Raw genomic sequence first — 25106 nt, 5'->3', positions numbered from 1 at the left:
GCTATTCCTTTAAGAAGTCTGGTAGGGACACCAGCACACTAGTATCCCAGACTGGAGACCAGTATAAGCTGTTGAAAGGGTACTTCCAGTCTGTTGCCATGTTATTATGCTATTCAGTTCCAAATGATTGATTGTCCTCATTAGTTTGTCCCTTGGCTCATAAATAATATTTTATGTAAATACACACTCATATTCATAAGTGTTTAGCTATATATGCTGTTCTGCTCAATACACTTGGGTTAGTGCTGTTGGAATGAGGCAGTATTTTGAAATAATATTGTTTGCTGGAAATGCTTTGAAATGACAACCAGAGGTCATAAGAGATCATCCTACATCATTCCGATGTCCTATTGGTCGATTTGTCATAATAGAGTTTTGGTTGGATCTCAGACTCCCCTGTAATTGTATTTGCTTGATAAACAACCCTGCCTGACTCTGTCTTGCTTTCGACTGCAGTGATTAAACAGACCAAAAAACAAAACAAAAAAAAAAAACAGATGTAATGTTAGTCTTTCTGGAAATCTCTTCAGATTTGATGAGCAAGTCTGCATGTTTGGGAAATATTGTTGGTTGTTTCTGCTGCCCATGTGTGCATAGTCATCTTAAATGCTTGACTGAATTTTTCCATGTTTGGTATAGACTAAATGGCATGTTTGATGACAGTGAGATCACGTGACGTGCTGCTTTAACAGATTTTGTGTTAAATGACTCAAATAATAATTACTGCCATACTCACTTATGCTAATTTTACTCAGGTTTCAACTGAGAGAGAGTGAGAAGCAGGAAAAAAATTATATAATAATGTGGGATGTGATTTCTTCAGCTCTTGAAGATAAACACACATACACCCACTCCCTGTTGAAACTATCAACTAGAATGCTGCATTGGGAATCATCACATGTTGTGTTTGGCCACAAGAGGGAGACAAAGAGAGGAACGTTAGTATTTTATGCTATTTGATGAGTTTAAATGGGCTAAAAAAAATGGCAATGTTGGGTGTGCTGTGTTTGTGTATGAGTGTTAATGCGTATTGGCCATCCAACTGCAGAAAACCCCATGTGACACATTTGTGCGTTTCAAGAAGTTTGAGTTCGAAACATTCCTTCATTCCCTCAGGGTCAGTGTTTAATTAGCATACACAGATTCATGAACACTGGTGGTTTGACACCACTGTGATAGAAACTCTCCATATACACACTCCACGTAATGTTTGTTAAAGTATGAATAGCTTGTTTGTTTCCTTAAAGACTTTAAATGGATAGTTGACCCAATTTGGAGTATTTACGTCATTATTTACTCACCCTCATGTTGTTTCAACCCTGTAAGATTTGATTTCTTCCTTGGAACACAAAAGAAGATGATTCACTTTCCTTGGAATGGTACTGGTGGCCACTCTATTTATATAATATTCCAATCCATTATTTTATTTTTATATATTCCATATAATGAAAGTGAATGTGGACCTGGTTTTTGAGCTCCAAAATGACACCAAAACACCATATAAGTTCCATAAAAGTCTCTTTGTCTTGTGTGATATATACCAAGTTTTTTTAAATCCATACTTTAACTTTGTGTGAGGAACAGACTGAAATGTTCATTTTTCACTAATAATGTTCCTCTCCGCTGCAGCTCTCAAATTTCATTCACACTTCCACGTGTCGCTTTCGGCCATGTGACACAATTGTCAATGGCAATTGGTTACATCACATTCATGTCACTGACCCCTATACACCAGGTTTTAAGATGTGTTTTGGTGATCGATCACATGTGGTCAGCGCTAAATAAAGGTCTAAACGGGGTCTAAAACGTTTTGTGATCGGATCGCAAAAACCATATATGAATGTGATCAAAAATGCATTTTGACCACATCACATTTGATGTGTAAACGCTAATCCATCCTGAATGCGTCCCTGCAGCAGCGTCAATCTTTGAGTTTAAACTTTGCTGGTTATGTGCGGTTTCAAATAAAATCTGAAAATTTTGAATAGTGGATACAAACACAAACATGAGAACTTTGCAGATCTTCTTCAGTGTGTCTGAAATCGACAAGCATGAACTTTTGCAGCTCAGGTTACATTTCTGTTTGAAATGTTGCGTTTGTGTCATTTTCATTGCGCTTTAATGTCATGCAGTATCACACTGATATGGTGATTGATGTATGTTTTCATGAAACAGAATCCCTCCCCTCAAAATCCGATCACAAGTGGTCACAGGAGACACATTTAAACGACCACCTATGCGTCTCGCCTGACCACATGTGATCAGGGTCACAGTGTGGATGTTGATGATGAATGGCAAGATTTTCAGTGAATAAAGGCTTAACATTTTGTTTGTTTCTCACACAGCTATTATATGGCTTTTGAAAAATTTTGTCCTTGTATGGACTACATTTTGGTGCTCAAAAACCCAGGTCCAAATTCACTTTCATTATATAGAAATTAGTGTTCAATACATTATTCAGCATTTATTCTTTTGTGTTCTGCGAATGAAAGAACGTCACAATTTGGAACAACATGAGTGGGTGAATTAACGATAACAGAATTTTCATTTTTGGGTGAACTATTCCTTTAATGTGAGATCAGAGTGCTGGAAAAGTAGGAAAGAGAACGGAAAAAGCAGTTGTATGATCTGCTGAGAACACTCTTTGTACATCTTTGACTTTGTGTGTGTGCGTGGTTGAGCAGTTCAAGGAATGGGACATTCTGAACTTCTCTTAATGAGACTGGCTTCAGACGGATCACAGAACAGCTCTGTGTCCTGGGTCACCGTCATGAACTCTCTGCTGTAAATGAGACTGAGAGCGATAGAGAGAAAATGAGAAGACACTCTTATGCAGCAGTGCCACGTCTGAATGGCTAAGGAGAAAAGATGACTGAGAGATTCCTGATTTGTATGTTTGTTTCGTGGAGAATTTAACCCGATATGAAATAGGTGACTAATAGCACAACGGTAGTATGCTTTTGTACAAGGATAGACTGAATAAAAGAGAGGCAGAAGAGAAGAGAGAGCATGATGGCAGAGAAAAATAGCATCTGTGGAGTGATTCAGATTAAATCAGCTCATAAGTGCTCAGGGCAACAGATGCTGAGGATACTAGAAAGATAATGACGTGTAAATGGTGCGTGTGAGTGAGTGATTGTGTATGTTGTGTTTGTTAATTGTAAAAATATGACATTATAGGGGTTAAATTCAGTCCAGCTCAAATCATGATCCTACAGTGTATCCCTTTCATATTGTATGAAATTCTGCAAGAGTAACATTTTAACCAATGCAAGCCTAATTGATTGTATGGGCCATTAATTACTCTTAAACAAAGATGAATATGTTTCAAGCTGCAATGCCCCTTTTGTTCACTAGGTGGCTCTAGAACTCTTTTTTTTTTAGCTCAAAAACTACTGTATGTTCTGTTTAGTTTGATTTGATTCAAAGGGATTACATAACTAAAGCATTTATGAATAATACACACATACACATATTCAATAGAAGTATCTATGTTAAATTATTTAGGCTGTCTGGTATAGTAGAATAAACTCAAGGTTTTTAATTGTAGCTGTTTGTGTGAAGTGTGTAGGTAAGTTTCAGCGTTTGTGTTTTTTCCCCACTTGTTTCTTTTTTCTAATTATTTATTCTATTTATGAATTAAATCCTCATTTATTTCACATTTTGATTTGCATCTTGGTTTATGTTTAATGTGGTTTAATCTGGGCTTTGGCTGGCAAAAACATCAGTCTGTGCGATTTTAATATATTTTTATGTAGTCAGCCTACATGAGTGTAATTGAAAGGAACAGACTGTTGACTTGTGATGGCTGTTTTCAGTCTGTATATTAACATTGAGAGAAATTACATAATTAAGATCATATTGTGATCGTAAACAGGGTTGACTTGTAGGTTTCTGCCTCGCAGAGGAGTAATTCAGTTTGAGCATTCAGAGAGCAAAACATGATTCATTGCCGTGAAACAAACATTCTCTTTAAACAATGCAACTGTTTTGTGTTGCTGTTTTATATGTCTCATGTGTGTCTCTTGTGTAGTGTATTAGCATCATTCTAGGCATGCAATAGCCTGTATACCCTATTAGTGAGTGGTAGACTTGCGTGTGTGTGTCCGGCCTCAGGGTTATAACAGGCATCCATCTGATAATATTCATAACAGGGCTCAACATGTCTACATTCTTCTTCAGCTCTCTCTCTCACACACACAAACATACATTATACTTTATGTTTGTTTTATTCAAACTGTCACTGTTAAGGAAAACTTCTTTCTTTCTTTCTTTCTTTCATTCATTTTCTTTCTTTCTTCAACTGTCTTACACAAACATACACAATACTTTTGTTTTATTCATTCTGTCACTGTTAATGAAAAAAATGTCTTTTTTTTCTTATTTTCTTTCATTTCATTTTCTTTTCTTTATTTCTTTCTTTTAAAATGGACCATTTTGTGTCATATTGTTTGTAAAACTGTGTTTCAAACTAGTGCTGAAACTAGAAGCTATTTAAATAATTGATTAATCTGTGATCATTTGTTCAATAAATCCTATAAAAGAAGCTGATTTTTGCCCCAGGTTTTCCATATTGAAAATTACATTATTCTTATTAAATGCTCTTCTTTAAATAATGTGTAAAAGTATATAAATCTAAAAATGTAGATTTTATATATATATATATATATATATATATATATATATATATATATATATACTACATATACACATATATATACACACACACACACACAGGGTTGGGAGGGTTACTTTTGAAATGTATTCCACTACAGATTACAGAATACATGCTGTAAAATGTAATCTGTAATGTATTCCGTTAGATTACTCAAGGTCAGTAACATATTCTAAATACTTTGGATTTCTTCTTCAGCACTGGTAGATTTTTTTTCACATGATTTGACTATAAAATACATGTTAAAAATACATTCTCTGAAAAACCTAAATATCTTATGTAGTGTTGTTTCTAAAACAAGATCATTCAAACTGATCTTGTTTGAATGATTTTTAGATATTTTTACAAGAAAACAATATAAAAATTATCATCAAGAATAAGATTTTTGCCCTAATATCAAAGGTCTTACTAGAATAAAATAAATTATGATCCAAAGTGAATTTTCTTGATAATAAAATATGATCGTGTCTGGTAACGTGGTTGTAAAATGGCTAGAAATAGCATTTTATCTTAGTGTAAAGCTGACAGTTTTTTCTATTTCTTCTGCTCCAAACTTACTTCAAATGTACTTCTCTGTCTGCTCATATGAATGTAACACATCATAAGAAAGTGTTTCACTGCTGTTCAAATGCACTTTGGATCACATCATTTATTTGTATAAATGTTTTCCATCTGAACGGACTAAATATTAAATAAAACAAATGATGATAAAATTCTAATTAATCTCTTCAGTAATCAAAATACTTTTTGAATGTAACTGCATTCTAATTACTGATTATTTCAATTGTAACTGTAGTGGAATACAGTTACTTATATTTAGTATTTTAAATTGACTTGTATTTCGTTACTCCCCAACCCTGTACATACAGCACATACAGCAAAATAGTTTAAAATATAAGCATTACAATAAACAGTAAGAGTTCATTGTCCACTGTATTCATTATCCATATTTATCAAATTAATCAATTAATTTGCTAATTATTTACAATGATGTTCTGTTCATTAAATAATTAGGTGTCATGAACTAACAATGAACAACTAATTTGGTAACGATTTATAATGCATTACAAGGGTATTCTTAACTCATTATAATCCATACATAATGCCTTATAATAAACCTTATAATATGTAAAATTGTCTCATAAATAATTGTAACAGCAGTTATACTATGATAAAATGATTGCCCATTCATGGTTATAACATTTAAGATTATACTTCATTATAACAAACGATCAACACCACGTTTTATCCACATTTATTTTCATTTATAATGTATTATAGGTCTCACAGTTATAATGTATTAAAAGTTTCATATTTTGGCATTGTTTATTTAAGATCAAAACCTGCATAATATCTTGCTACAACTTGAGTGGTATTTTATCACTTCAAGTCAAAAGACAAATGCAATGTGTTCTTGTAAACCTCCAAAAGGTTTTATAATGTGGTCATAATCATTTATAAGTGGTCTTTGTCTGCTTTTATATAAAAGACTAAAAGCTACAGTAGGTCTTCTTTTAAACAGCCGGAAGATATTATGAAGTGGTTATAAAACATTTGCTTTGAACATTTTGATTATAATACTTAGAAAATAAAATGTTTAATAAAATAAACAAAACCACATAACATTATTAAGATTTATTAGAGTTATGAGCTTAAACTTGCTTACATTCAAATGAACATTGGCTTCAGAGGAAACACTCAAAAATGAACAAAGTTACAGCTCTACTAAAGGCTAGGCACTGGCAGTGTAAATTATGGATTTTTACTTATTTGTGTTCTGAGAATGTACGAAGTCACGAGCATTTATTATAAGGCATTATTTATACATTATAATGCATTAAGAATACTGGTTTCATTGTGTGGTATAATGCATCGTAATCTTAGAGGTTATAACCACACATAGGTAAGTATTTTATCATATTATAACTGTTGTTACAATTATTTATGAGACAATGCAACATATTATAAGGTTTATTATAAGGCGTACTGCATTATAATGCACTAAGAACACCCTTTTAATGCATAATAAATAAATGCTTCATAGAAAGTGTTACCACAATTTATATAGCATTAATAAATCTTGAGTAATGTAAATTTCGAATTGTACTATTGTTCTAATGTTACAAAATGTACTATATATGATGAAATCAACACTAACCGATATTAGTTAGTGCTGTAAAAGTACTGTTCATTGTTAGTTCTTGTTCACCTATGTATTAAACTAATCTTAATGAGTACAGCCTTATTGTAAAGTGTTACCATTAGTTTTACTTTACACATCATGTGCAATTCTCATATGAAATTCACCCAAACCTGTCTTGTTTTTGTGTCACCACAAGTATGAGGCTTAAGTATGCTCATATTATGCTAAATATATTTTGATACTGTTGTTGATCTGAAAAATCTCTGGTTACTGCCGTGGTGGTTTTCTGTTGGACTCGTCAGATATGAATTCTGCACTTTTGTGATTTTAGCCCCAAATAAGGGTATGGGTTCAAGAAAGAAACTTTATAAGAACTCTTCCTCATGAAAAACAAAATACTTCAAATGAAATGTTACACCTCCGAAACCTTTATATATTGTAACCATGTCACAATGTTGAACAAAATGTATTTTTAGTGCAGCTCTGGTATCCATGTTACCAATGAATAAATATGTTTAAATAGCACTTGTTCTCATATGTCACAAACTGTGCCAAGTTCTGTCTCAGCAACCGTCGGTATGCTGGTGTTTGTTTGCCATTCTCTGGGCCGTGTTGGTAGGCGGTCAGAAGTCATTTAGCTCGTAATAATAGTTTAGCTCTTTTTTTTGACAACTGTTACCCAGTTGCCATGACTGCTAGTGGTAGTTACCATAGAGACAGCTTGCGTTAAGTATAGATGATTCAAAACTGACGTGTTTGTACGTGTGTAAGTGTGTAAGGGCATGTGTCTTTTAAGAATGCGTGGTCCGATGCTTACGATTCACAGAGAGTGTGTGTGTGAGTGTGTCATAATGAGTTTCCATGTCCTTTGTGTTGTGCTCCTGTTTTCATTACTTCCTGTCACCTATCCAATCGCACAGATTGCAAATTGTCTTTTCTTACACTAGCAGATGGCAACTGTCTTCGTTAACACAGCAGGCTCATCAAACACACACATGCACACTGTTCTTTCCTTTTGGCACCCATGTAGTACAGTCCCTCACACCTTAATGATGATAAAAGATTTTCCTTAATATTAAAAGACACATTAAGGGCTACTTTGTTTGTGTAAGTGTGTGTTGCTCTGTATATGTAGTGTCTGTGTGGGTGGATAGGCTTGTGGGTTCATGTGTTGAATTGATGCATACTGACACACATTTATGGCACGTGACCGCTGAGCCTTGTTCTCGCAATGGGGCGAGCTGAGATTTTCCCCCCTGTACAGAACCTACTCATAGGCTTCAAAATGATCCAGTGGCCCCCTAACGCCCCAATGCTCACTAGAAGGCTATTTTTTTTAAGATCGTAACCAAAGCACCCTCATAAAAATAGATTCGATAAGCATGACATTCATGGGGGAGGCTTGGGTTTCAAACCATAAAAATGTATGTACAGTATACTCAGTAATACACAGCTCTGGAATACTTGATAATTATCAGCCAATCACAGCATTTTACAATGACAAATGATTTGTGACATAGCTGTGCTAGTTTAACATTTCATGGATCACTCTGCCATCTCTTCTCACATAATACGATTATTTTAACTTGCATCAATATTTCTTGTCAATAGACATTATGTTATTGCTTACATATTTGTCACACAAGCTTATGTACGTAATTTTAGCATACACACTCACATCGTGTGTACTGGTTTGTAACAAAGCATGATTTTCCCATTGTTTCTCAGACATATTGTTTTAAACCATTCTAATGTAAATATGAATAATTTACACTAAAGATTGACTGATTGTTTTTCGGCCGTTATCGATTTAATCAAATACTGATTATTTTATGCTTATGTTTAGTCATTTTTCTTATATAAATTATTTTGTCTGATAATCGTATTGAGTATACTATCATATAAATAATCAATCTACAGTAATAAATGTATATAGACATGTAATAATAATAATATTTGTGTGTGTATATATATATATATATATATATATATATATATATATATATATATATATATATATATAATATATATATATATTATTAGAACAATTTAATTATTATTGCAAAAGTGTAATACCAGTGGCAGTCGCCCAGGGTAGCATCTTGTTGGGGGGGGCAACTTTGGGGGCATTCTCATTTAGAATCTCATATCCACAGTCAACAACTTTGGGGGCGTGTTGAAGCATGTTTCACCCAAGGCGCCAAACAAGATAGAACCACTACTGTGTATTACTGTGTATTGTTCTTTAATATCAGGGACTGAAAAATTGGAACATTAATCAGTCCCTGATATTAAAGAACCGTTAAACATTTAAGTAGAAAAGTGTGCATATCGGTAAAACTATCGGTCACACACCGATTATCGGTAATCTCTAATTTACACAGAAATTTGTTCCACTCATTTTTCCTGAAAGATTGGGTAGAGGACTTCAAACTTTCGTAAAAATAAAAAAAAATGTGTAAGAAGGAACTTCAGCTAGTTGAATATCATTAAAAATATCGGTTAAAGTGATTTTCAGTCTATTCTACTTGTTTTATGAATGATTAGGTGGAAAAAAGTGTAAGATGGAACATTAACTAGTTGAATATCATTTAAAATAGCTTTACAACTTTTATGTTTTATGTTTCATGAATGATTGGGTGGACAACTTCAAACTTTAGTTAACATTTCAGAAGACTATGGTGTTAGATGTAACATCTTCTGGTTGCAAAAGATAAGGTTGTATTTGAGTGGGAGATGGAACGCTTGAAAGAAGAATTAATTTATCACAGTCTTACTGCAGTGAGCTGAGCACAGGCGCTGAACAGGTTAAACGATTAAGCTACGATGGAGTGTGAGAGAGAGAGAGAGAGAGAGAGAGAGAAGGAGGGAGGGGAAACCGATACAGAGGGAGAATGAGGCAGAGAAATCAGAGAGAGTTCTCATACTTCCACTGCTTCACCAGAGCTGAGGAAACGGTCACCTGCATCGCACTCCCACTATAGCAAGCAACCACAGCAGCTCTTCGCTGGATGAGAGCAGAGTATCCATAGTAACCAGGCAGAGAGCGGGAACGAGGAACAGGAGAACGGAGAGCAAGCAAATGAGACAGAAAAAGAGAGGGGTTGACTTGTTCGTACACAGACTGCTGTTGTTGGAGGAAGAGTAAATGATGGATTATAGAAGCTCTGTGATTTGATAGCGTGAGGAGACGGAAGAGGAGGAGAGGAAGAGGAAAAGAGAGGAAAGAGTTACAAGAAAACATACAAGAAAACCTTGTATGTTGCCTCTTTCATTCTTCTGGTCTTGCTCAACCACAGGACTATACTTGTACAAACGAGTATTTGTGACTCACAGCTCTGAGGTGAAACATCATTGCGCTCTACAAGAGAGGCAGAGAGTTGTGGCAGCTTGTCAAGGCAGGATTGGTCCCTCAAACGGGCTCTTGGATGGTTGAGAACGGAAGAACGAACACTTAGTTAAGCTCAGAAACTCCAGGTAGGTCACTCACACGAGGAATACAAGGCGTAGTTAGAAAAAGAAGGTGGAATGGGATTAACAAGGGTGTTTTTTGTTTTTAATTAATGGACTTTTAACACTATTGATCTCTGCATGCTGCAGTGTCAGACACTATTTTCTGCTTTTTGATTGGTCTTTTTGTGCTATATATTTGTCCTGGTACAATATTTTCTTTGGCTGTTTTTTTTTTCTTTTGTATTTCAGTGTAGTGATCTGTCTATCTCTGTCTACTTTGTAGTGCAGTTTCTTTACTTTTGTGATTTTTATTTATTTTTATTTTTTTTCACATTTCACTTGATTGTACTTGATTCAGTCTGATTGTGTGCATGGCATGCATTACAGTGAATGTGTGCATTCAAATGAAGTTCAAGTACAGTATGTGTATTTTGGTGGTTTTCATGAAATACTTTATGAAATTGACTTCGGAGCAACTATTTTAAATAGCATTTTGGGAATTATCTTTCAATTGTTGTGCATGCAGATTTCATGACATCATGTTATTTGAGACACTACATGAATTATTTGTGCTTTCACACTGCAGGACCATTTTAAATGAACTAGTAAAGGCAAAAAGATGATTAAAAATAATGAAAAAGTCAAATAAATAGTGACCTGTTACAGAACCTAAGATACACTTCTACTGATACATGCACATACCACTGCCAATGTACATTCCTGTTTTGTCTTCTCTGCATGTGTATGCTTGTCCTCCTATATTTTCAGAATTAGAAGGGATAAACTTGCAGACTGTGTAATCTGTAGATTTCACAGCAGTGAGGATGACTATGCCTCAGGATGAAGAGGGAGCCATACGTCTCCATTGGGTAGCATTAGCTCAGTTCTGCAGTTGGCAGTGAAGGAGTCACAGAGGATAAGAGAACAGTGGAGAGGCAGCATTGCATAATGTATGTGGGACCTACTGTGCTATGGATCAGGCCTGGTATATTAGAAATAATCTCACAGCTGTGTCTTCCACATGTGGATGGGCTTGTGTTGTGAGCCCCCTCATAACACAAATAAAGCAGGCAAAAATCTATGAAGCCTTTGTGGGTTTGGTAACATTTTCTCACAGAGATTTTCTTACCTAGTAACTTTGTTGTAGGCTAGATTTTGGGGATTTTTGGGTTGGTTTTACCTAGGTGGGGTTTTTATCTGTTCTCTATGCAGCAGTTCCAGTAGGTTATCTTGTTACAGGAATAAAGAAGTATATCATTTTTGTGACGGTGTGTTCTAGTTTTACACAGTTAATGAGTCTTATGATACAGCGCTGCAGTGTGGACTGACTTCATGGTTGTGAATACTACATACTTAATGCATTGGGTAGATACTTTTATCGACAGTAAATTACAGTGCATTACATTTTTTTGTCTGTGCGTTCCCTGGGAATTTAACCCATGACTTTGGCATTTCTAGTGACATGCTCTACCGAGCTTCGGTCTACACAAAGGTAAACTGCAGACAAGTTTAGCTGACTAAGTAAGATACTTACAGCTGATGGTTAATTGTAAACTAAGTTACTTCAGAATGGACTAGTGCCACTGCTTGCTGATTGCAGGGAAAGTATGATCTGAATGGGGATTTTTGGGGATTGATTTATAACTGCCACTCTATGCACTGATTGGTTGGCTGTAGACTGATTATACTGTAAGCTGATTGGTTGGTTGTAGACTGATTGTACTGTAAGCTGATTGGTTGGATTTGATGTTAAGTGTTTGATAGACAGACAGTCTGTATTACAGCTGTTCTTATATTCTTTCAACAGATGTTTCTAGACCAACATTTAACTAATCCCTTTATACATTCCTCATACACATACCTTGCACAAAAATTTTGCTTGTGCAGGTGTGTGTGTGTGTGTGTGCACGTGTGTGTGTGCATGCTTGTGTGTGCACGTGTGCGTATTGGTGTGTGGCATAATAATGCTGCAACACGATGGAATTACTGTAATTACAAGATGGCAACTCGGAGGTTCTTCTCAGAGCCGTTCATGGTTCTTGGACCTCGTACTCCTCGCAACAGCCCCTCCCTGGCAAATTCCCTTGAGGAAGGACCTTCTTTCTCAGGGAAGGGGCACACTCTGGCACCCGCATCCAGACCTCTGGAACCTCCATGTCTGGCCCCTGGACGGGACGCGGAAGATCTAGCTGGTCTACCACCTGCCGTTGTAGACACAATTAGTCAAGCCAGAGCCCCCTCTACCAGGCAACTTTATGCCCTGAAGTGGCGCTTGTTCGCGAATTGGTGTTCTTCCCGGGCTGAAGACCCACAGAGGTGCGCAGTTCAGTCAATGCTCCTATTCCTGCAGGAGAGGTTGGAGGTGTATGTTGCTGCTATTGCGGCCCACTACGACGCAGTAGATGGCAAGTCTTTGGATAAGCACGACTTAATCATCAGGTTCCTAAGAGGCGCCCGGAGGTTAAATCCCTCCCGGCCAAGCCTATTCCCCTCCTGGGATCTCTCAGTGGTCCTCACGGGCCTTCAGAGACCCCACTTCGAGCCGCTAGAATCAGTTGGACTCAGGGCCCTCTCTCTAAAAACGGCCCTGCTGATCGTGCTCGCCTCCATCAAGAGGGTCGGGGACCTGCAAGCATATTCTGTTAACGACGCCTGCCTGGAGTTCGGTCCGGCAGACACCCATGTGATCCTAAGACCGTGACAGGGCTATGTGCCCAAGGTTCCTACCACGCCATTCAGAGACCAGGTGGTGAACCTGCAAGCGCTGCCCCGGGAGGAGGCAGACCCAGCCCCTTTGTTGCTGTGTCCAGTACGTACTTTGCGTACCTACTTGGACCGCACGCAGAGTTTTAGACGTTCTGAGCAGCTCTTTGTCTGCTTTGGTGGACAGCGTAAAGGGAACGCTGTCTCCAAACAGAGGGTCTCCCACTGGGTGGTCAATGCCATTTCATTGGCCTACCACACCCAGATTTCTCCCTAGCTCTATGGGTCCACAATTCATCGGAGGAATTCGCTGACCCAATCCACTACGGGTACTTAATCTATCCATACTGGAATAGGTGCTCAACAGGTCCGGACTCCTGCGCGGACTCCTCCTGTGTGTATATTCCATGGTACGGTTCCCTTGCGAGTGGACCCACATCTCCCTTACCCGGCGGAGCTGCACCCTCTGCCGTTCCCAGATTGCCTCCATCGCCAGCCGCACCGTCCTCAATCCCGTGGGAAGGAGGAGCAATGCAGGGGGGGGGGCTAGAATGGCATGCTTTCTGTTGACCGCAACGTTGCCATGGTCATGCTCTTGCAGTGAGAACATGAACCATCCACAAACGCTGCCTCGGTGTGATCGCATCCCAGACACACGAGGCAACACCTGTGGCCGTCTGAAGCGGAGAGCACTCAACCACATCCAGGAACTACGCAGGGGCGGAAGGGCATCTTTATAAAGACGCGTCCTGAAAAGTACGTTCAATGCCAACTGTGTATTTGCTCTTTTAGAGGAAATAACTCTTTCAGAGCAAATCGCTCTTTTATAACTCTTTTAAGTTTCTTACACTGTCAAAGCGCCCAGGGGCAAACTGCACTGCCATGCAGAGAAGGAGAATTCCGCTGTAATGCGCCGTCGAATCCAACAGGCAAGCGTCAGAGGAAAACAGGAACAGGATTGTGACTTGCAGCTGACTGCAACACGACCATCGGCTCCGAAGAAGATTTCTGAATGAACTCGACGTATTTGCCTGCTTTTATACCCGGATGGCCAGGGTATGCTAATACTGTCTGCCTAATTCCCATTGGGCTTTTTTCATAGATCAGAGGCATATTCGGCACTCAAGAGAGACCCCTAGTGTCGCTTCTTCGACACAACGTCGAAGTGAGCGACAGACGGGGAACTGTTTGTTACAAACTATTTATCACTGCATTACATGAATTCATTAATTCACCTCAGAATGTCGTTGTAAGATGTTTAAGAACAAAGAAAATGCTCCATGTAATGTTGGTATAATAAGGTGGCATATCGAACAGAAATATGTGTAATATTAAGGAAGTAAAATGGGTTGATTTTATGTTTAAAAAGGTTTTACACTGTTTTACACATGCATTACTTGTGCACAGATCAGACCCATCAACACTACAGTGATCTAACAGTCATCTGAGTGTGAATCTCATCCTATCTTCTCCGCCAATCAATTTCCACCAGTTTAATAGGAAACAGTACCTTCACATCTCAGCCTGACTTTGAATGTTGCATTTACTGTCACAGGGATTGACATTTTGAGCCCATTCCAGAATCTAACATTTTCAAATAGTCTTTTTTGTTACATAAAAGCAAGATCTGTCATTCTGTGTAGGGTGCAGGCGTCATGCGAGGACACTTCCGGGCTCTCCTCTGTTTTCTCCTGTGGTGTTTTGAAGCTCAGATCCAATCAGCATTCTGATGTTGTGCAGGATGTGACAGAGCTGCCGGTCTAGTGCAGTTGATCCGCCTGCTGTTGGTCCTTATGTCGCTGTCGACAGCGGCGTGTGCAGAGACTAAAACTAGAGATGATTAAATCCAAAACAAGCTTTCAGATTATCACTTCATGAGATTAATTTGGAACAGATTTGATGTACAATGTATTGCGTGCATGCATTACTGATGTTTGATTCATACTGGATTTGGGCTCATATGGTGTTGTGTTTCTTATTTATTCATAGGGTAATGGATATGAATCCTATTATAAATTGGTGATTTGACCAAAATCTTACATCACAATACGAGTAATTTTACATCTTGGTAATTCTCACCCCTCAAGAAAATGTCCTGGTCCTATTTTTTTAACTCCAAACTTTAAAAGAATCAAATAAGACATTATATTTTCCATATAACATGAGTAAAATAGTAAAAGTTAAATTTCCAGACAGGTCATTGTGGTAATGACAGTTGGGGATTTTTTGGTATTGTCCCAATGCAAAAAATCTTAATGGTCCTAAATATAGACTTCATTTTATTTATGCAAAATATTTGTATATATTTTCTGTATGATTTGCTGTTTAATATGACCAGGACATTTTCTATATGAGAATCACCCAAATATGTTATGTAACATTTAAAGGAGGGGGTAGGAACCGGCTGAACATTCAACATAAACAGACACATGCAGTGCGGCCACTTGCGTCTCTCCCTTTCTCGAACTGGCGTCTCCGGCTCCACTTTATCTCGCTCTCCCGCTGATCATCTGATTCAGTGTCAGCATTGCACCCTCACGGCCCGGCCATGCCCTCCTCCTCATCACATTCCTCCCCTGCCCGATTCAGGCTCCTCTGGACTGACTTATCCCCACAACAACATCTTTGGAGGGCAGACGCTGCCCTTCCGGCCGCTCTGTCAGCCGGTGGTCCACTTCGTCTCCTGGGAACTTGGGGGAGAGACGAGGTGAGGAGTGGGGGGAGGGAAAGGGAGAGTGGGAGACACAGAGAGAGAAGAGAGGAGAGAAAAACTTACTCGCCGGTCCCCGGACATGCTGTTGTCCAGTCCTCAACCGCTCCTCTGCCCTCTTGTGGATGGCAGCGAGCCCTCCAACCCCTGGTGTATGGGACTGCTCCTCCCCTTCTCGGCAGATGACATTGGTTCCTCCGACTCTCAGCGGCCCTCCGTCCCCAGGCAGACAGCAGTAACAGTTAAAGGATGGGCAAGGAGGAGGCGGGAACTGGCTGAACAGTCAACTTAACTTTTAATATCAAACTCAACATAAACCAAACATAAGCAAACACACACACATGCAGCGTGTCTGCGTGCATCTCTCTCTCTCGAATTGGCATCTCCGGCTCCCCTTTATTTATTCAGCACCCTTACGGCCAGCCACGCCCCTCATCCTCATCACATTTAAGTATAGTTATTTTTGTAGAAATGCCTATTTTGTGAATTTTACAAATGGAAGGTACTTTATCTCACTTGATTATTTTCATAAAATATATACATTTGGCATAAACGCAAAAACAGCTTTACATTATTTAACACTTAATAGTAGTAATACATTACACGATGAGCCTCAACATCACCACCTGCCTAATACTGTGTAGGTCCCCCCTCGTGCCGCCAAAGCAGCGCTAACTCGTATCTCAGAATAGCATTCTTATATTATATTTTTCTCACCACAATTGTACAGAGCGGTTATCTGAGTTACCGTAGACTTTGTCAGTTCAAACCAGTCTGGCCATTCTCTCTTGACCTCTCTCATTGACAAGGCGTTTCCATCCTCAGAACTGCTGGGCTGTTTGAGTATTTCTGTGACTGCTGATCTCCTGGGATTTTCACGCAAAACAGTCTCTAGAATTTACTCAGAATGTTGCCAAAATAATAAAAAAAAACATCCAGTGAGTGGCAGTTCTATGGAAAGAAATGCCTTGTTGATGAGAGTTCAACAGAGAATGGCCAGACTGGTTCGAACTGACAAAGTCTACGGTAACTACGATAGTGACCTACACAATATTAGGCAGGTGGTTTTAATGTTGTGACTGATCAGTGTTTAAGAATTATGTATTATCAGAAGTACGTGAACCTTGTTTGAAGCTGTTGTAAAATAAGCAATGACTGCACATCTGTTGAATTATAAACTAATGCGGCAAATTGCAACATTGCTTGGCAACCAAAAACAATCTATATTTATACCGTGTCTAGATCACAACTAAATTGTTCCATTATAATCACTGAAGCTGTCTATGTTGAAAACGCTTATCTGCGACACAGTGCTTGTGTCACATTTTTAAAATAACGCCATGGATAAAAACTTGGTTGACACCTTTTTACTGTCGGACAGTATCATACCAGCTCAGGCTACTTCTATCTAATATTCCCATCGTTAATATAAAAATAAAATAAAAAATAAAATATTTTCTATGTTCCCCAGTTTTATTCTTGGTCTGGCTTGTCTGTGGATTTATGTGCAAATATGAGTAGGTATGTGTGAAAGAGAGTGTGGAAAGTGAGGGGGGAAAACATGAGCGAAACTGTCATCATGACATCTTTTTTTCTCCTTGTCTTTGTCTTTGTGTTGGAGGCTGAATTGTTCTCTTGATTCTTTGTGGTTCATGCATTGTGCAGTAATCGTGCCCTTGCATTCTCTCTATATTATTGGTAAAGAAATGTAACATATGCCCTCATTGGCTCTTCACCTCATCATTCACAGTCAAACCTCACGCCATTGGACTAGAATGCTGCTGTATATCCTTTATGCTGCCTCAGAGGCCTGTTGGGTTTTTACGCATAGCACCAGCAGTCGTTCCATAGTTGCTAGGTAACTGGCAGGCTCTGGTTCCTTTCCAGTTGTCCCTTAGTTGGGAGGCGCTGGTTATAAATGGATCTGAGATGGATAACTGTGAGTATATGTGATGATGTTGGCTTCGGGCTTGTTTGAATTGTACCTGCTTGGGTTGAGACTGGATTTGGCTCCAAAGGAGACCAACTGTTACTCAACACCAAGCAGTTTTAGTTATTGCTCCAGACCAACCTCCTCTGTTTCATCAGTAGGGCAATTAAAGTGGTAGTTCACAAAAAAAAAATCAGTTTTATGTTGTTTTAAACCTTTATGACGTTCTTCCCTACGTGGAATACAAAAGGGGAATTTAGGTGAAATGTTTTGGTCTCACTCACCATTCTCTTTCATATTTGTTGTCATTCTGTCTAAAATCTCCTGTTGTGTTCCAGAAGAAAGTCATATAATAACATAAAACAGAAATAAGTGTGTATACAAGTGTGTAAGAACATTTATTTTCTGATGCATCAGTCTTCATTTCAACAATCCCGATATTGATTCTTTAGTCATTCACATATGCACCCAATTTTTGCACTATGCAACTAAGAATGTCTGTGATTGGCCAGTGGTTAGTACATTTTAAGATTAGACTCACAAGTGATAGAGTAGTCTAGTGGTGAAGTTGAGCACCGAGGTCCTTTCACTGCATGTTTGAGAGTAAGAGTTTGGTTTGATTTGTTCCATGTAATGTTTGTCCAAAGACAAGATCCACACGATCCATTTGTTGTTGAATAATGTCTTTATGCTTTCTGTTCTTTACAGTCAGTTGTTGATCAAAAACAGCACAAATATTGTAGAAACATTTAATTATAATCACATAGCATGGATGCGAAGAAACTGTTGGACTCATTATAGGTGCTATAAGCTAATTTTTTTTTTTTTTGGAAAGATATGCAAAAAAATGTCTTTATCCCTGAAAGGTATTGATGAAATAAGTGTCCTGAGATATATCACCGGTCTCTGTGACAGCTCTACATTCTGTAAAGTGCAAACAAAAATGGGTCTGCGGCCTCTGCCTGTCAATCATTTTGACGCTTTCTGCATGTCAATCATTTTGCACGTTCTCATAGTGTTGTAGTTGAAGTGGATCATTGAGGCTTAATGCCATTTTAAGATTTATTATATTTGTCTGTGTTAGCCGCTATTGTGCTACTTTTGTATGACAGCTATGGGACTGCACAATGCTGGTCTACTGCTCAGTTTGTTTGTGAGATAATTTATTTCATATGTAGTCAAAATGAATATTATAACAAACAAACAAACAAATTTATCAGAATATAACTGAATCGAGAGCTTATGAGTCAGAATTAAATCGAATCTGGAAATCTGTATCAATACCAAACCCTAGTTTGGAATGAAATGAGAGTTTGTAGGCCTATATGATGAGAGACTTTTCATTTTTGGGTGAACTGTCTCTTTAATGGCCCAAAAAGCACCAGTACTACCATTAATAATTTACGAATTACTATGCTTCTGTAAAGTAGCCCCAGAACACAGGAGATCAGGAAGATTTGTGGACACAATGAATACACATATACATACACTAGACCTTATTAAATTCTCTGTGTGGGTTGTGCTGGCTGGTTATCCTGGCAATAAAAAGTGTGTTATGTCTGTGGTGATTGGCTCTTATTAATACATTTCATCTATGTAGCATGGTAACTATGCAGTCTATTAGAGGTGCTGCATTTTGAGGCAGAGATCTTGTGCTTTATGAACTATTTTGTGAAACAGAGAGAGATACAGCAAAGTGACATCAAGCAGAAGAAACCAAAGTGATCTTAGCTACTTTTGCATGGCTTAAAATGTATTCGACCCATCACGTGAGCTTTTCAACCCATTAGCCAATCAATGTACTTTGCATGTTGCCCATCAGAGAGACAGTGTGAAAGAGACAAACATAGACATAGGGGTTGGGTAAGACAGAGGAATGAGCAATCTTGGTTATTGGCAAGATATTTGTTGGGACGTGGAGCGTTGGTGCCATGGGATGGAGGTAAAAAGAGAGGGGAAAGGATAGATGGAGTGATAGAATGAAATAAGGACTTTGTGTTTCCCAGGTCATTAAAATCCAATGCATGACTGCTGCTGTAAGCACAAACAGAACTGTATTCACATAATAACCACCAGTCAGGCCTCTGCGCCACTGCTACTTCAATTAGGACGAGCTGCTCATCCATGCCACAGCTCATTCTGAGCTCTATTACTTATGTCTGCTGGTGCCTCAGGCATGAGATCATCAAGAGTTATGTGTCTGTGGTGTATTGCTCTTGCCTGACCTGACCTTTAAGAAGAGCTTTATAGATTTATATAGACGTTATATGTATGGAGATTTAACCTTTCTTTTTAAACTACTGCGTTTGTTGGTGTATATGTGTGAGTAGTATGTATTGGTCCCTTAAAGTCCGCAAGACATTGCATTTTCTTTATTGCCTGGTTGGTATTTTCCTATTTAAATCATGGTTAGGTTTATTGTTGGGTTAGGGTGAAACTTAGGAAAAATTGTAATAACATTATTTGTTTATTGGTCATAAAATAAATATGTTTTACTACAAGCCATCTCATACTATTATTACAACTTGTCATGAGATCAGGATGGTATCATGTAAAATTTTTTTGAGCCTCTGCCTTTTGGAAACCAAGATGGTGAATCAAGTTCACCCTTCCATATAAAATGAGTTGCTATTATTGCTGTAACCTTTATAACATTATTGTTAAAGGAATATTCTTGGTTCAATACAATTTAAGCTCAATTGACAGCATTTGTGGCATAATGTTGATTACAACAAAATATCATTTTGAATAGTCCCTACTTTTCTTAAAAAAAAAAGCGAAACTAGTTACAGTAAGGCACTTACAATGGAAATTAATGGACAATTTTTAGAGAGTTTAAGACAGAAATGTGAAGCTTATAATATTACATAAAACTTATATGTGGTATTTCAGCTGTAAAGTTGTTAAAAATAATTGTTTTTTCAGTTGTTGTAGGCATTAGTTGTCATAGCAACAAAGTTGTAAAATATATATTGTATGAATATAACTTCCATGTTTTGTGGAAACGTTTGAAACAGTGATATTTTAGAGAAAGAAATTTAGCGGAGCAACCTTTGATTGAGATCATTTTTCATTGTGATAAAAGATTACGATAAAAGATTAACAGGACACTATTTTTCTTTGGAATATTGTGCACAATAAAAAGTAAATAGGGTCAATTTTGATTTCATGTTTACTTTAAACAAACTTCTGTGCGTGTTTGTAGCAGCCCCTTAAAGTGTGTCCATTTCAGTATTTTAGACTCATAATTGAGACACACATAGTGTGTGTGTGGGCATGGTTATGTGGTTTACTAGGACAATTTTTTTAGGTTACAAACTGGTAATTACAAGGGTATTATGCTATAAATGTGGTTTATGAGGACATTTCTAGTGTCCCCATAAATTAAATATCTTAAAAAACATATTAAATAGCTTAAAAAAACAATGTTTTATTGAAAATGTAAAAATGCAGAAAGCTTTCTGTGAGGGTTAGGTTTAGGGGTTGTGTTAGGTTTAGGGGATAGAATCTATTGTTTGTACAGTATAAAAATCATTATGTCTATGAAAAGCCCTCATAATTATAGGTAGACCAACATTTGTGTGTGTGCGTGTGTGCGTGTGCGCGTGTGTGTTGGAGATTACACTCTTGTCTCTGGTCTGCCAAGGTTAATCCCTTCTTCAGCCCTGCTTGCTGCTCACTTTCTCTAATCTAATGGGATTAACTGTCATTTTACATCCAACACTGCAGCAATTACACCCACAGAAAGAGAGTCCTCACAAGACTTGATTACGCATGAAACAGGTGATTATTTTTTTTAAACAATACTCCAGTTAGTGTGTAAAAATATCAATGATCTCTCTGCTGTGTGTGCTGTTGACTGCAATACTGTTGCAGTCTCTCCTACAGAGCAGCCACATCTTTCACACACTCCCTGATTTTATTTGTCCAATGAATATGCAATGAGAATTTGCCTTATTAGACTGGCTCCAGATAAACACCCTAATTTGACTGCATTAATTTGTATCAAATTGAGATTTTGGATTTGAAACACTGCTCTGTCAGAACAATCAGTCATTTCTCAATCAGATTTTACACAGTTTAATAACAGTGATTAAACAGCAAATCTACTTATTCTTTCCCCTCAAGTTTGTTTAGATTAATACACCTAAAACTGTTGTGGTGGCTTTAGCCTTGCATTCTTTGCTGCAAGAGAACAGTCACAAACAAATGTTTTTTCTGTATCACCATTTCTTGTGGGCAGTATTAACCTAAAAATCATTTAGAAACTTTGAAAGCCCACCAGCAGTAGTATATGATCCAAGCACCTTTTGCATACTACTTGAGTATACTGTAGTATGTTATTTGGATGAAGCCACAATTTTAGTACTGTAGGTCCCGTGGGGTTTTCACTCAGTAGCTTTAACATACAGGACTGCAGTCAGCATACTGTACCCGGTGGTGCAGTGATGTTCATGAGCATTCATAGTGATTAAAACCCCCAGTCTTGTCTTTATTACCCTACTGCATGTGTAATGTGAGGCTTATGCATGTATAATATCTAAGCACTGCTCATATGAGCCATTTCTGCTGTCTTACGATCTGTACTGTATTCCTCTATGATACGCTGCATGTCCACTGCAGCCTGCGCTACACATTTGCATTTAAATTAAATTCATGGCTCCTGCTTTTTACCGACAAGCAGTAAGCCAGTACTGTACCTTACACACTTGATGAATTCTCTCTCTCTCTCTCTCTCTCTCTCTCTCTGTCTCTCTCTCTCTATCTCTCTTTCTCTGTCTGTCTGTCTGTCTGGCCATTTCATTTGTTTTTTCTGTCTTTTTTCTCCATTTGATTTTCTGTTGCCTGCTGTTAATGCATGCATGTGTGAATATAAATAGCTTATATTAACTTCTGATTACTTAATGTCTAGTCAGCCTCGGACTGACTATTCTCAGATGCATATTGCTCACAAAAAGTTTTCAGAGTCACAAACTTCAATCTAAATTGCTTGTTTTTGCAAACTCCAGAAGCTAGAGTGAAAAGTCCACCAGGAAACAAAGTGGTGTTTACAAGGTACCGGGCAGCTAAAATGAGTGATTCTGAGGAAAAACTAGTCGTCCTAGTTGAAAAGCTTGCAAGGATTGTGCCATTTAAATGTCTGTACATCGTTTCATTTACACTTCTGCATCATTGTTTGAAATAGCTGCTACTTTATTGTACATTGGCCTATTATTGTTGTATCATCGATTTAAAGATGTACACACCTAAACACTGTTGAAAAAAAAAACTATATAGTTGCTCATTTTACATTTGAATCAGACAGCTCCTCCTGCCCAAGATGTCAATGGTCAAAAACGTAGGTGTCCTTGAGGGTGTCTAGGATGTTTCTCATATAAATGCACATCTCTGCTGAAAAACTTAAATCAGTCAAAGCTGGTCTCTGAGCCTGGTCAGGCTTGTCTGTTTGTTGGTTTAAGAGGGGTTATGGACACTTAAGCTTGTCCATGCTGAGAAACTAGCTTTTAGTTTTTGGGTTTTTTTCTCAGTAGTGTGCAGTTTAAACACCCAGAATGCCAAATTATAGCGAGCAATCTGTCTAATTTCAGTGACCAAATACCCAACTGCAATCCTGAAGGGGTTTCAGCCCAGTACAGTCTTAGTTGCCCTAACCGCCTGTAATCTGGCCAGCGTGGGCCCGGAGGGAGACTGGCTTCAGGCCGCTTTAGATTGGATTGTATGTGTTGTGCTGTCTCCTAAGGGTTCATGAGGGTTATGAGACTCTGATATCCACAGTCCTAAACCTCCTTAAACAAATCGATTGTAGACAAGAGAGACATGAAAGAGAACATTCATCAACAAGAACATGAGCATTAAAATGTGTGGCTTGTGTAAGTAGTGCTGCCCATAAGGATGTTTTATATCCTGCATAAACAAGAACAAAGCTCTACCAAACCTTCACATTCAGTGTAGCTTGATGGTGAAATGATCTTCCCAACTCCATCAGAAATAGTGATAGACCAATATATATCAGCCAAGGCAAGTAATCTGCTAATATTTGGCCATTCTGTGGTTTTTGGCAGCAGCCGATATCTCAGCCTGCTTACCAAATTTGGTAGATCCCCTTTATGTTATTTACAAACAGCTTTATAAATAGATAAGAAACATTTTTTTATAGTCATTCTTGATTCATAATTGTGTAAATTGTGTTAAGAAATGTGTTAATATAATCTTTGCAATTTTATGTATGCATCATTTGCCATTGTATTATGTATATATCTGCATACTGTCATTGAAAAACTCATATCGGTTGACCACTAATCAGAAAAGTTGGATCTCTCACTCCCTTCAAACAAATGCCTTTGTTTGAATCTTTTCTTTTTGTATTCTTCACTTGTAAGTCACTTTGGATAAAAGAATCTGAGAAATGAATACATGTGAAATGTACTGCAGTCGATCACACTCACTATACTGTATGTGACCTGCTCCACCATTTTGAATTACATTAACCCAGAAACATATTTTGAGTTGTATGACTAGAGTATAAAGGAAATTCTTTGCTTTCTAGTTAGATAGTTATGTTTCTACTCCAAACCGTTGCCAAGATATAATCATTTAAATGTTGGCTGAGACCTTCCTTTGTATTTAAGTCCATGTGTTTCTGGGTCAGAGAGACTCAAAATGATGGAGCAGGTCACATAAAATGTGTATAAGTTAAACCATTTAGTCTGTAAACATTTGTTCTGGAGCAACTGGCTCTTCTCGGTTCCAGGCTCTGCTTTGGATTTCCAGGATATTGATTTGGTACAGAGGAGGTGAGTGTCGACAGTGTCTTAGGGTGCAGACAGGTCAGTGGGTAATTGAGTTAAATGAACAAGATAACACTCTGTAACAGTTAAAGGTCGGGCAAGAAGGAGGCGGGAACCGGTCGAACCATCAAAGTAATATTTAATGAAAACTTAAACAAAAAGACACAATTATAAACACACGCATGGCAGCTGCGTGTCTCTCTCTCTCTCTCTCTCTCTCTCTCTCTCTCTCTCTCTCTCGAACTGCCGTATCCGGCTCGTCTTTATCCCATTCCTCGGCTGATTAGCCTGATTGGTGGCCAGTCGTGCACACTCATGGCCCGGCCCCACCCTCCTCCTCGTCACACACACTCCATCTCCTGTGTTACTTAGACTTTACTTACTCTTACGTCTGCAGGTCATATGAAGAGTCAGATGAATGTCAAGTGTCATAGTTAAAATCCAAAATTTGTCCTGAATCCATTGGGAGGAAATATCATCCAATTTATGACATTTTCCAGGGTAAAATAGATAGGGGAAGATTGTTGCTATAGGGACAGACATGACAGAGGGGGCCTATAAGAAGCCACTAAACCAGCTTCTTAACAATCATTTGATGCTTGTGTGCAAGATAGTTTACACTAATGGCACAACTGTGTGATAGAAAAGTCTTTATGGATGCCCATTATTTGGAAGTAGTTATACCCACTTCAAATCAACCGAGG

The 25106-nt window shown here is 38.0% G+C and overlaps 1 protein-coding gene across 5 annotated transcripts in view; it reads left to right on the top strand.

Moving 5' to 3' along the window:
* LOC127638898 (ankyrin repeat and sterile alpha motif domain-containing protein 1B) overlaps window positions 1–25106 on the top strand; it is a 187726-nt gene that overhangs the window by 146355 nt on the left and 16265 nt on the right. The gene's annotated exons all lie outside the window — the stretch shown is intronic.

The sequence above is a fragment of the Xyrauchen texanus genome, chromosome 47 (genome assembly GCF_025860055.1).
Source record: "Xyrauchen texanus isolate HMW12.3.18 chromosome 47, RBS_HiC_50CHRs, whole genome shotgun sequence".
Lineage (NCBI taxonomy): Eukaryota > Metazoa > Chordata > Actinopteri > Cypriniformes > Catostomidae > Xyrauchen > Xyrauchen texanus.
The sequence above is the reverse complement of the archived record's forward strand: the minus strand, read 5'-3'. Positions and strand labels throughout refer to the sequence as shown.